The sequence below is a fragment of the Pleurodeles waltl genome, chromosome 3_1 (genome assembly GCF_031143425.1).
Source record: "Pleurodeles waltl isolate 20211129_DDA chromosome 3_1, aPleWal1.hap1.20221129, whole genome shotgun sequence".
NCBI classification, from domain to species: domain Eukaryota; kingdom Metazoa; phylum Chordata; class Amphibia; order Caudata; family Salamandridae; genus Pleurodeles; species Pleurodeles waltl.
The window spans coordinates 369,759,711-369,773,506 of NC_090440.1; the positions used below are offsets into that span (position 1 = coordinate 369,759,711).

The following is a 13,796-nucleotide window of genomic DNA, read 5'->3' on the forward strand; positions in this document are numbered from 1 at the left end:
CTCTTCAAAATTCATAAAAGTGTATTTCTTTAACATGTGCAAGGGTTTTACCTAAATACATCAAATTACATCAGTGCTTTAAGATGTATTTTTTAAAAGAGATGGCTTTAAAAAATGAACACAGAAACATTCATTCCTCTTCCCACCTTGGCAAAAATGGCAGCAGTATGTTAAGAGGAAAGTCATTTATCATGTGAACCTCTCTGGGTGGCCTGGGTTGTTATTAAACATGGGCAATGTAGTCTCCTCCTCAACCTGAGTATCCCCCAATGACTATGCCACAAACAGAGCTGTAAAGGACAGGTCTTTATTCATCTGTGTGTACATGTGAACTCCAGCGTTCTAAACCAAGCTTTCATTCCATTCTACTCTAGCAATGGCATCACACTGATGCAAAGTCTGTTTGGAGCCAAAACAGTTCTGTTGTAAAACATGCAAGACACTACATTAACCATTCTATTATATGAAAAATTACAATTTTAATAAAATCAGTAGACATACACATGTAAATATGTACAACTATATCTCTTCTATCAATCTTCTTGGCGCTTTGATCATGTGACCGGATCTGGTTACTGGAAGCTGTGAGATGTTATCTTCAGTGTCAGAAATTGCTAAGGATGGTGAAGAAATAAAAGTAGTCACTGAGTTTTCAGGGTCAGTCTTTCTTTTACCATTTCGAGTTGAAGATTCATGAATCACAGATCTGAAGTGAGAAGAGTCTCTGGTAACAGTCTTCCCAGGGCACTGGGCAGTCACCATGCCTCCTTTTGTAGATACCACTTGGAATGGTTCAGCATCATATGAAGATTCAGATTTTCTTCTGCGGATCTGTCAGGCGATCACCCAGTCACCTTTTTTGAATGTGATGTCTTTTGCATGTTGCCTCTTGTCAGCACAACCTCTCATTTTCTGCTTGTTCCACTGAGGTAACTTAGTTGTCATTGCTCTCCGAAACATCGAAGTCACATGACTTTTGATTGTGGTCAAATGGGGTGTTGAACGATAAGCTCTTAAAGTAGAATTTAGTACTGATTTCAAACTGAGCCTCTCAAGAGTTGCACGCTGTACTTTCTCTTTTAGCGTACTCATAAACACTCAACAAGTCCATTGATCTGCACCCACAAAGGTGTACTCTTTTTATGCTTTATGTTCAGACATTTTGGGAATTCTTTACTGTTAAAGGGGGGGCCATTAGCAGACTTGACAATGGTTGGAATGCCCCAAATCACAAATATGCCATCAAGTTTTTCAATGACTCGTTCATGAGTTGTAGATGAGAGATCTTAAACTATAGGGAACCGTGAGTATTCATCAACAATCACCATCAGGTGATGTCCATTGTCCAGTGGGCCAAAGAAATCAATGGCTAGTTTATCCCATAAATGCTTAATCAGCTCAGACACATTCAGAGTATGTTGAGTAACACTGGTAGAAAGGCTGTTGCATATATGGCAGGCCTTGAGCTATTTTTCAACTCTTTCATATAAGTACGGAAACCAAACTCAATCTCTGAGAGCTCTTTTTGTGGCAATGATATCACAATGTCCTTCATGAGCCACTTCAAATACTTTATGTGATATACTCTACGGAATGAGGATTTCGACCCTTATAGTATGACTCCTTTGTGTGTTATGGACAATTCATCGTTTACATTTTTGTATTTTTGATATTCACCGTCATTGGTGAGAGGTCGAGTGTTTCGGTTCCACAACTGATTTGTAATTATGTCCTTCAACTTTAGCATGTCACTATCATGGTTCATGGCAGTGATAATCTGGGCTAATGGCAGCTGGTGTACTTAATTTGACAATTAAATTAATGTAGGCTTCAGCTGCCTTGGATAGAGTACTGTGACCTTCTATATACACTCTTGAATAGTAGTCAGCAGGTTTCTGATCCTTTCCCCGATGATGTACAATTGTATAATCGATTATCGGAGTACCCAGCATCCAATGCAAGGAGGCATGTTGGCTTTTGGATTGCCAAAGATAGTCAGTAGAGCTTGATGATCAGTTACCAGCATGAAAGACTTTCCGTACAGGAATGCATGGAAATGTTCACTAGCCCATCCCACGGCCAAACTTTCTTTATCAGGTAGTAAAAAAGCACGTTCTGTTTGGGACAAACTTCTACTAAGCTAGACACAATATGCTGTCAATCATTTGGGGGTCACCGTGCTGTGAAAGTATATTGCCTAACCCCATCGGGCTGGCATCAACAACAACCTCTGTATGAAGCTTTTGATTAAAGCATTCCACTTCAGTAGTATTTTCTATAATGTGTTTGATCTTCTTGAAACTTTTCTCACGTTCTTGTGGCCATTGAAAAAAAACATTTTTCTTTGTTAACTCTCATAATGGAACACTAACAGTGGCAAAGACTTGTATATATCTTGAACAGTAACTGGCCATGCCAAGAAAGGAACATACCAATAAAACATCTTGTAGGGAATCAGCATTTGAGAGAGCTTGTACTTTTGCAGGATCACGTGTCATACCCCTGTTAGAAAAAATATGGCCAAAGAATTTTAGTTTTGTCTTGTTGAACTCACACTTGCTGCATTCAAAGTCAATCCTGCATCACTGAGCAAACAACATACTTGTGTGAGAGCTTCATCATGAGTCTGCTATGCAGCTCTGAAAACTAATATGTCATCGCTATAATTGAGCGCATTAACAAAAGGCTGTATAATACATTGAATGATGTCTTGGAAAAGTTCTGCAGCTGATGACACACCAACACTAAGGGCCTGATTTAGAGTTTGGCGGAATGGATTACTTTGTCGCAACTGTGATGGGTATACCGTTTGCCTTATTACAATTCCATTCTATCCTATGAAATTGTAATGCGGTGGATGCGTTATTGATCATGTTTGTGATGGAGTAACCCGTCCTCCAAACTCTAAATCAGGCTGTGAGTCTTTTGTATTGAAACAAACCAACATGTATAGAAAAGGTTGTGATGCACCTGCAACTTTCTTCAAGTTCCAACTGATGATAACCTTTATTTAAATCAAGGCAGGAAAATATCTTTGCATTATTCACTTGCATTATCATGCCAGCAATGTGTGGACCTGGTTGTCGTTCTCGTTCAGTCACCTTGATTGCCTGATGCATGTCAACACAGATGCATTTAGCTCCTACACTGTCCTTTTTGGGCACTACCACTATGGGAGAAACCCATGGTATTGGACCAGTGGAACACTTAATAATGTAAGTAAGCAATTAGCTAGTGATTCACGTTCTTTTTCAACAGCTTCTTGTAAATGAAAAGCAATGTATTTATGTTGGACCTGGCCCTATTTGCAGGGTCATCTCCAAACTTTTTGCCTCTTTCCTTCTATCTTTACTGATCTCTTGCTGTTGACTCTAGGACTCTGAGCACTTCATCACTGCTGATCAGTGCTAAGGTGCAGGTGCTCTACCTACTAAAGTTGGTATGATTGGCTTATACCTAATTGGCACTTTTAATTTACCTGTAAGTCCCTTGTACAGTTGTTTTCCTATACTCAGGGCCTGTAAATAAATGCTACTAGTGGCCTGCAGCGCTGCTTGTGCCTCCCACTTAAGTAGCCTTTCAAACCTGTCTCAGACCTACTAGCACAGGGCCTGCGTGCGCAGCTTATCCAAATTTACTTGGCAGGCCCAGAGCACCCCTTTTACTACATGCAAGCCACTCCTAAGGTGGGCCCTAGCTAGCCCTATGGGCAGGGTGTTATGTATGTATAAGGCTGGACATATGCCTGGTTGCATTGCCTGTCCTGGTAGTGACAAGCAGCCTATTTGGTTTCTCACTGCTGTGAATGCCACTTTCTCTTAGGATTGCATTGGAAATGCCCTGCCTTATGTCTAGGGGGTATTGTCTGATTTATGAAGGGTAGCATAGGCATATTTGGTATAGTTGTAATGGTAGTGAGAAATGCTGCTTACTGGTGTATATGTATTTTTTATTACCGTTACAGAAATGCTACTTCTAGAAAATGAGCATTTCTCAATGCTTATGACTGGAGTTTTGCAGCTTGACTCCAATCCACGTCTGGGGCAGAGTGACAGCTGGGCTTTGTGCATACTTTTCAGATAGCCATACACAGGGAGGGTGGAGGTGACACAGAGGTGCATCTGCATTTTGAATCGTCTTCCTGAGCTGAGAGAAGGGGAGGCGGGGCACACCTGTATTTGTATAGGCTGTGCCCTTGCCTCACACAAAGGGCTCGTTTACTCCCAACTGATGTATGGAGCCTGTGCTGGGGGAGAGAGGGGACACTCCTAGAACCAGTTGTAACTGGTTGGAACCTCATTGTTAACATTGGGCAAAACTGAGTATAAGTACAGGGGGTTTTCCCCCTATAAAAGAGACCCAGGAACACCTTTAACTCACCAGGAACCACCTTGGACTGCAGCTGCTGTGCTGACCTGTGACCTGCCGGGTCACTAGGAGGAAATGCCACTGACTGCATCCCCCTTGTGCTGGCCTGTTGCTGGGCCCTGCCGCCCTGTGCTTCACTTCTGTCTCCCCAGGGGTTGGGTGCTGTGGCCTCTGCTCTCTGCAATCGCCTTCATGTAGCGCATGAGAAGCGCTTCATTTTTGTTGCATTGCACCTGGTGAGCGCGCCACTTAACTGGCCTAAAGCTCCTGGACAGCACCTTTCTTTATTTGCTAAAGCGCCTGGAGAGCGCTTTCTTTTTATAAACCATGGGACTTGAAAAGCACGTTTCTGTATTCCCGAGTAAAGAAATCACCGCTGCGACCCGGCACTTGGAAATCGTTGAGCGTGTCAAAAGTGCACTGTGCTTCCTGCCTACTTGACTGATCAGAGCACTGAGTCAATTGTGTCATTTACAGATGCACCACAAAGGGCTGAGAGGGATCCTTTTTGGGAACCAACCCTAAGAGGGAACAAAACCATCATGCGGGGGCTGTCAAATGGCCGGCAACCCTGTTCAAACCCAGTTCCTTCAATATCTTCTGTTCAGCAACACCTTGTGCAATATCGAAGGACTGCTGGTTTTTGCAATACTCTGGGCCCTGCACATCTGATGATGGATTCGTCAAACTGTAGTGGAAACCCTCATACAACAGTTGTTAAACTTCATGATGTGGATTAAAATTGAGCCAAGCATTTAAGACCAAGAGAGACACAGGCGATGGGTCACCGATGACCAGGGAAGAGTCACCCTCACTTCTCCCCACCCCTTTCTTTTGACTTCTTGAAACACTTGAACTCAGCGTGTCCTGCTGTACAGCAAAAGGAGCAATTGTGCTTGAATTTGCAGGACCCCCGCAGTCTAATACAAGGAATTTTGTTAAATGCCCAACTTACCCCTTTGCTGCAGACCCCGGAAAAGGAAACGGGCCATTAGCCTCAGGTGTCTTTAGCATCATACAACGTAACCAAGCATTCACATCAGTCTGATCCCAACACATGGAAGAATTTGTGACTTTCTTCAACCTGAATGCCTTATCGTACTCTTTCCAACTGGACCCTTCAAATTCCTCATGTGCACTCACTATCTTATTCAAGTAATATGCAGTCTATGGGCCCAAATCTCGGAATTTTTCATGCAGGATGGACTGATAAAAATTAAACCCTTTTATCCAATTAATAATAGTTTCTTCAACTTTAGGCTTCTTCCATTTATGGGGACAGTCCTTACTCTCTTTACTCTCCTCCTCTGCTGGCTTCACAATGGTTAGCTCAAACATATCAACATATGCCCCCTTTTGAATCATCATCTCCTCAGATAGGTGGAGCCCCAACTGATCCCTGGGAGAAAGCACATAGTCATGTGTACCACCGGATTGGGTTGCACACTCACCTTTGGTCTCTGCTGGTGATACACTAGTGAGAGGGTCTCAATTGATGTTGCAGCTGGGGCCCTAGGAGCCTCCCGGGTTTCTGTTGTGCCTCCTTGTTGTTTGGAACTAGCGCCCTCTGCCCAGCCCCTCCACATGGACAATGTTGACCCCTCTCCTGCTAGGTCCATCTTTGGGGCTTTGCCCACCCTTGCCAGCCACGCCAACACTTTGTCTAAGTTGCTAACTAGGTCCCCCCAGGACCCTGCTTATTTACTGAACTGGTCCCTTCCAGGCTAGGGCCCAGTACCACCTCAATGATGGCGACCTCTGGTTGTGTGTCTGCCTGCCCTAGGTTGTGAACCGGTGACTCCGCTGCAGGTGTCCCCTTTGCGGCAGTCTTTTTATCTCTTTTTGGAACAGGAGGGAATGCTGATTTCGGTGGGGCCCCTACCCTCCTCGGGCGCTCCTTGCGGTCTGCTGGCGGGGGTCCTCCGCTACTACTGGAGTCTGGTCACATTGCTGATTGCCCTCAGCCTCCTTCTGTGCCAATGAGATCAATGCTAGTTATGTGAGGGCCAATACCCGGTCCATGGCATCCAGATGTCCCATAACTGCTTCCACGTCAAGTTTACGCTTAACCTGTTTAGGTGACATGCTTTACTATGAGCCTACCACAAGCTGTTCTGGCTAATATTAGAACCCCCACAGCAAAAAGCCTCCCTAGCAACACTAAATGAATGATCCAGTGATTGAGTGAAGGCTAAGAACTTTTGCAACCAGGCAATATTTAAAAAACAACCTTCAGAAAGTGGTCCCCCAACCAAGCCCTAAACATGCAGCACATTGGGAGAACGATCACAAATGAGGCAATCCACTGGTTATTGCTGCCAATAGTGAACCAACAGTGCTGCCTACTGGCCAAATAATATACAGAAAAATTGCCAAAAAAAGAACATCACACGTAAAGAAACCGGTACGAAATGCTTTTTCACCCTGCTGCCCTGTGGAGCCTGCTGCCCTCCACCCTACAATCCTTGCTCACCTAGGCATGCAGCTATGGCCCCCACCATAGAAACACAGCCCACCACCTTACCTTGTCTTAAGATGCCACTCCCAGTCCCAGATCCTGAACAATGGCAGGTAGCAGGGCAGGTGCCGAAGGATCAAGGCAGGCCTTTCTGTCCCTAAGCAATGTTCACCGCCAGCCACTCCCATCCAAGGCCAGGTAGAGGTCAGGGCACCATGCCAAGGGTGGCTCAAAGCAGGAACCACGGCTGCAGTTGGGGCAAGGCAGGAATGTGAGGCAAAGTGTGGGAAAAAATTAATAATCCTCACGAGGGCAGGGCCCAGGATGCATACGTGTCTGCGGTCGTCAGGGGCAGCCAGGCAAAAAAAAAAAACAGGTGAAGCTGTAGGGGACTTGCAGTCCCTTTTTTAAACCTGCCTGGCTGCCCCCGCCAACCACCCCAGGTGCCCCCAATGCACCTGCCAGCCAATGGGCTCACCCAGTCCGAGATGCCTGCAAAAGTTTGAATTGCGGTGCCCACTGTTGGGCCGCCGCCCCGAAACCAGTCCGATCGGCCCACACCTGTCTTGGGGGCCCGCTATGGGTTGGCAAACCCCCAGTCCAGTCAACCAACGAACCAATTTCTCACACTCTAGAAGATGTATACACATGACATACTCCTCATTTGGAAAGGTGCTATGGAAGAGGCGAATACATTAACAGTTGTTGAATTCATTTGATCCGTTCCTTACCTTCACAACCATAATGAGCAATCAGGCAGTAGCCTTCCTAGATCTAAGAATACACCCCTGAAAACCAGAGTTAATTAAAAACCAAAAGACAGGAACAATTTACTTCTGTTTGAAAGTTTCCACCACCGCACGCTTGTGGAAAACTTTCCTGTTGGACACATAACTGCACATACATCACAATGACTAACAAACATGGCAGAAAACTGACATACAAACTGAAAAAACAGCTATCCTGACCGGATCATTTATAAAGCCATAAAAAGCAGGTAACAGCTACGGAGAACAACTTCTTGCAACATAAATTCAGAAAAAAACGAGGGGCATATTTGTGTTACGCTTTCCTGCCCCAGTTTGAACAGTCAAGACATTGGTTAATAAGCATTAGCATATCTTAACTTTAAGTAGCCAGACACTCGAAAAACCCATGTTCTTTTATAACAAAGGACAAAGTCTACGTAACATTCTTTGTGCATACATGCCCACAGAAAGAAGTAACGAGCACCAAAATATTAACTCGAATCTGGCCTCGGTTAAAGGATATCACCCATGTTGCAATTGTGCCATTTGTTACCTCACACATGGAACATCATGGAGCTAGACTTGGGTCTACAGAACCTGTGGCAACTGAAGCAGTTTACGAACTGAAACTCAACAAACGGAATTGATGAAAATCATCTGCTCATGCTGACTTAATTACATAGGCATGGTGACAAAAAAAGTATTTATCAGAATAAATGAGCATATAAGAGGCAACAAAGACTACACAAAATGACAAAACATTTTCTCGAAAAAAGCACGCTGAGAAAGACTTTCATTGTGTCATGACTACTACGTTTTGAAATTGGACTGCGGTACTCTTTTAGTTGTCACTATAAAACAATGACATAATAAGAACCCTTCTCTGCATCTACAACAATAGCATCAATAAATATTTTAATTCCAAGCTAATTCTCATCCCTCTGCACCTGGATGATATCAGGAGGAGCAAGATACGAAGAAGCCATTCAGAAAAGCAGTGCTTTTCAACTAAAACTCCCATCATGTTAGGGCCCCAGGCACGCTGGCGTGCTGACGAAATCACTGGCGTTCATGCCTTCTGCAGCACCGGCATAGGAGTATGTGTTTCCCGCACAAATGGGCCACATATTTACCCATTTGTGCGGGAAAAAACTCGACTGGCAGAAGTCCAGTTTTGGGGCTCGCTTGGACGTTGTGTGCGTACTTTTGTGAGGTGAGGTGGCGCCCTTTTTTGATTGTGTGCACAGGAATCGCAATTTGTCCGTCAGTTTCTTTGTCTGCCAGCCCCTTCTCAACGTTGGCCCCCTCCCCCATCCCTGAGGCCAAGAAGTCGCGCCTGGTATCAAATTCAGCATGAAACCTTTACAACATCCCCAGTGCTGTTAGCAGTTCAACCAGGGCCAAAGTCCTAGAGCCTGAACCATGTGTGCCCAGCAGTTTTTGGTAGCTACTACCAAGGTAAGATTACAGTGGCAGGTAACGACCTTACTGGAGTGAACTGTGTTATATATCAGCAGTTTTTACTCATTAGAAAATAGCATAAAGGATCAATGTAATTGCTGCAGAGTACAAAGTGTAACATCGAGATCACAGATTTGTACTTTTATTAGAGTTGGGCAATCCATCAAATTACAAGGGAGAGCAGAGCTAGAGCCTGCGCTCAAGCCGAGCGTTGAAGATTTTTGGCATGTGTCATGTAGCAAACATGTTAGAAAATGAGATTGTGGCTTCAAAGTAACAAGCATTTGCAATGCAACGGGTCTCGCATTACGTCGTGTTAGAGCTATTAGCGTTGTAAACTCCTATCCGGACTTTTCTTGCCACATTAAATGAAAAAAATAAAATAGAGTCCAATCGCGCTGTGTAAAACACAGTGCGATAGCGCTGCGAAACAAAGAGAAAAAGTAGTCCAGAAACCATACGGAAAACATGGAGCCTTGTACGTTTCCAGTAGTTTACCAATGCTCTCGAGGAGGGCTAAACACAGGAAAAGGCATGACGTATGCATGCCTTTCACAAATGAAAACAAGTGGATTTTAAAAGGCCACGAACCAATGAAAGTGATTGACGTAAAAGGGGGGGGGGGGGGGGGGGGGGTTAAAATCCTCCTAAAGAGAGATTAGAAGAGGAACGGAGCACTTTGCGCTCGCCCCTTAAAAAAGTAAAGGTCAGAAAGAACAGTAGCAACAAATATACATGGAAAGTAAAAAAGAGCACAAACAAAATCTAATACAACCAAGTAGGTTAATACATGTACATATATTCATCTATTAGTAGGGACCTTTGGTTATGTATTGTTGACAGTGCATGTCCAATCAATAATGTCACCCAGGGCAAATTTATTTTGAGTCAGGGTAATTACAACAATTCAACAAATGCTTCGGTCATCTGCTGTCACCATTCACAGACAAGGCAGGCAATCTTTCCAGTATGTAAAAAAATTGTCTTGTGTTGTTGAAGGTCCACGGTTTGAAATTAAACTAAAATGTCAATGACATACCAATTGAACATCTGCTATGTTAAAACTTGTGATCCCAGAGTAGGGATAGCTTAAAGCAAGTTCCAAAGATGTGAATTCTATTTTCAGAGATCAGGGCACACCTAGGACATGTCACCAAGCGGAGGCAAGATATGGCAAAATATATATACAACTGCATCTATACAAAAAAAAATTTAATCTGAAAGGTTAACCAGGCTGGTGCAAGGACAGTTGAATGTCAGGATGGTGACTGACATGAGTGACGCTGCTGCAGCTCTCTGGCAGTTTCCGAGGCCACAGCAACTGGTGTCCATTTCCCTAAGAGACAATCCTGCTCTGCTCCACTTCCCCGCATATAGACGTACCTTGCCTTGCGTTTTCGAACTCTGACCTCATGCTCTGCCTCCTCGTAGTCATTTTCATTATGACTGTTGTCTCGTCTCCTGACCGCTGCTGCAATGACTGCTCGGGACTGACCTGTCGAGTTATTTGTTGTGTTTTCTAAGATGGAAAAAACAATTAAATTCAGGAACGGTCCATACCACAAACATATTACAGATTCTTCACACAACAGTGTACGAGCATTCTTACACTACTGGTCTCGATTCACTGAGAAAGCACCTCTGCCAAACCGCTAATAAACGTAAAGTGACCACTTTTGACACAGTCACTGGTATATCCTGGGCTCTTAATCATTTAATCAATCATCAAACCTTGCTTCTGCGACTGCTAGAACTCATGCCTTCTCCTACCAGGACTCTGCTCCAACTTACAGAGATCACAAACCTCTGCCTAGTCAGTGACCCCACACACTCCGATAAGACCCCTCTCCATACTGGTCCAATGATCCTTCCCCTCCATGCTGCTGTAATAGTTGTAGGGCCACTAAAGTTCATGATACAAAGGAACTTAAAGTTAAAATACCCAGCCATCCATCCATTGTTTTCTTAGTTATCAGGCATTCTCTAGTTAGTTATAGAAAACCCATTGGCAACTACTATTATTTAGATTAAGATCAACCAACTACAGCTTCAAAGACTAAACAGAAGATAAAAAAAATTCAATAGTGGTAGCAGAATTAGCAAAATAAGAAATGTTATTGATTGTGAGGGTATCTACTGAGTTGCACCTCACAGGGAAAAGATTCCCCGTCCTTTTTCTTAAAAAAAAACAAATATATTGGAGATTGATTTGCTAATAAAGAATGAACAAAAACAGAATACTATTAGGGTGAGAACTGTGACCTGTGGAAGGCAGAAGGCCTCCAGAGTAGAAACAAAGGCAGTGTGTGGTACAGCGTGATTTAAGGTCTGCAGAACAGTGTATTTTCATCTTTCAGTGTAAGACAATGGCCCTATTGAGTGCGGTGAAGGAGCGCGCTCACGGCAGCACCACACCTCATAAAAAGACCCGAATGCCCGGGTTTGTTTTGCTGTATTTCAGTATGAATATCTGGGTCTGTAAGGAAATGATCAGCTACCCTTGAAGAGCCGAGAAGGAAGATCAGCTGCTGAAAAATGTTTTCCACGGAACACAAATGTTCTGAAGCCCAAGTGCAGGGCCATAAGGTGAATCGATACAGAAAATTAAACTAAAAAATTGAAAAAAGAGCGCCATCGTGCTGCTACAGTTCACTCGTAGTGAAACCTATCGGCAAAAGTGCAATTATCTACGTAACCAGCAAAGTGCAATTAACTATGTAACAGGGTCGATGTCATGCAAAGCGCTCGACTTCTGCCAAGCGAGATCGCGCTGCAAAAAAAGAGGAAAAGTAGTCCACAAACCGGACAGAAAACTGCTGCCTCGTATGTTTTCAGTACTTGGTCCCTGCGCTCGAGGAGGGCTAACAACCAGAAAAGGCATGATGCATGCATGCCTTCCACTAATGAAAGCAAGCAGATTTTAAAAGGCAAGCCCACGAACCAATGAAAGATACTGACGTACATGGGCGGGGCTCCGAGCCCTTTTCTAACTACTACAGCGTCTCACAAGTGATACGCATGCGCAAGCGCATGCTAGCGCAGGCTCGACCCTAAAAAAATAACAACATGTATTTCTTTTATACAAGGAAGCAGTAGTTTTTAAACGTACTGAGAAACATTCTTGCCCTCACTCTGGTGACAGTGCACTCAGTGACCTAAGAGTAAGTTAATTGTCATGTGAAACTGTTGTGGGCTTATGGTTACTTAGGTGATAAGAATGTAGAATGTTTGTATTGCATCAAGTGTTGCAGCTTTCCAAGGAAGTCAGTTGTTGAGAAGACTGGCTGATGGAAGCTGGGCTTCAGCTGTAGAGCTCCTGTTTTAAATAAACCAGCACTTACACTTCAAAGGAGTTTCTGTTCCTGTTTATGGCAGACAAGAATTTGGCAACGAGTTGCCAGCTTTGTACCGATGCAACGACGGGCGCCTTTCTGCGTGGTTGTTCCGAAAGTTCAGACGTTTTCTAAACTCTAAAAAGGAATTGAGAATCGGTTATTTATATAGTCGATTAATCAGAAACCGGTAACTTTTTACGTTTGGTTTTCCTTCAAGTGACCCACGAGCGCCTCTGGGCGCACTCCGTTGCAGAACTTGTTGACGTCATAGGATCCCCATGTGATGCTTGGCACGTAACGTAACGCAATGTGGTGGCCATTTTGAATTGGGATAATTCTGATTAAAGGTGATAAGCACACCATTTTCTCTGCGTATTACTTTGCGTCCACAAAAAAATGTTTTACGCATCAGATGTGATCTGCACTGTCTTACAAAATCTGCACTGGATATTTCGTATTGGAATAATTGTGGTTCCAGGTAACAGTGATATGCACACCATTTTCTCTGTGTGCACCGACAGTATTAACTTTGATACACACACCTTTACTGCTTTATTAACTTTTTGCTGACTTTCTAAATATTTACAATGCGATCTGTAAGTGCCATAATAACACCTCCCTTATTTTTACATTACGTCCTCTACCAATAGAATGGGAGGATTGGATTAATATGTTTGAAACCTATATTGAAGCTTTAGATGGTCAAAGATTTACTGCAGCAAAGAAAAAAGTGTTACTCTTAAATTAATTGGGCAAAGAAGGGCAACATATTTTAAAATATTTACCGATGGTTACTGAAACTAATGGCGATATGATAGAGGATTTATCTGCAGAAGCCAAAAAAACACCTGGAAGGTAGATTTGCGAAAGACAGAAATTTGTTTATGAATCAATATAAATTCTGCACGTATTCTCAAAAGGAAGGAGAATCGCTAGACAAATTTGAATCTAAATTGAGAGAATCTTCTATAAAGGGCAAATTTGGGACTACGGCCCACATTAAGACATTGATGGCATAAGCTGCCTACCGCCACGGTGACGGTCACCCAAAGACGGTCACCGTGGCTACCATCCGTTCAGCAGATTATGACCACAGCTGGACGTCCGCCACAAGAAGGGCGGAAATCTGGCCATGGCCATACTGGCGGATGGTGGTAAGGTGGCGCCGCTACCACTAGCACCGCCACGCCTTTAGTCCGCCGCCAGCTGTATCATGACACATGATGTGGCCTAGTGGTGTTCGGCTGGCGGGCGCTGCTGGCGGTAGCAGGGCCCCGTCCCGTTCCCTGCCGGAAGATCACCTGGATGCAGGTAAGTTGGGCTTCTGACATGGGAGGGGGGTGGGGTGTGTTGTGTGTGTGTGGGGTTGTGTGCATGACTGTGTGAGTGTGTGCGTGAATGCGCCAGTGTGTGTAGTGTTGTTTG

General features: G+C 44.0%; 1 long non-coding RNA gene across 2 annotated transcripts; it reads right to left on the minus strand.

The window, feature by feature from the left end:
• Positions 1 to 291: 291 nt before the first annotated feature.
• Positions 292 to 12,625, minus strand: LOC138284113 (uncharacterized). 2 transcript variants are annotated; one of them, XR_011201348.1, is made up of 4 exons: positions 12,378 to 12,625; positions 10,420 to 10,555; positions 2,433 to 2,502; positions 292 to 2,314 (listed from the first exon to the last, which is right to left on the minus strand). It is a non-coding gene; the product is annotated as an uncharacterized lncRNA (long non-coding RNA). The 2 variants fall into 2 exon arrangements; XR_011201347.1 differs by having other exon boundaries at positions 292 to 2,502.
• Positions 12,626 to 13,796: the final 1,171 nt, after the last annotated feature.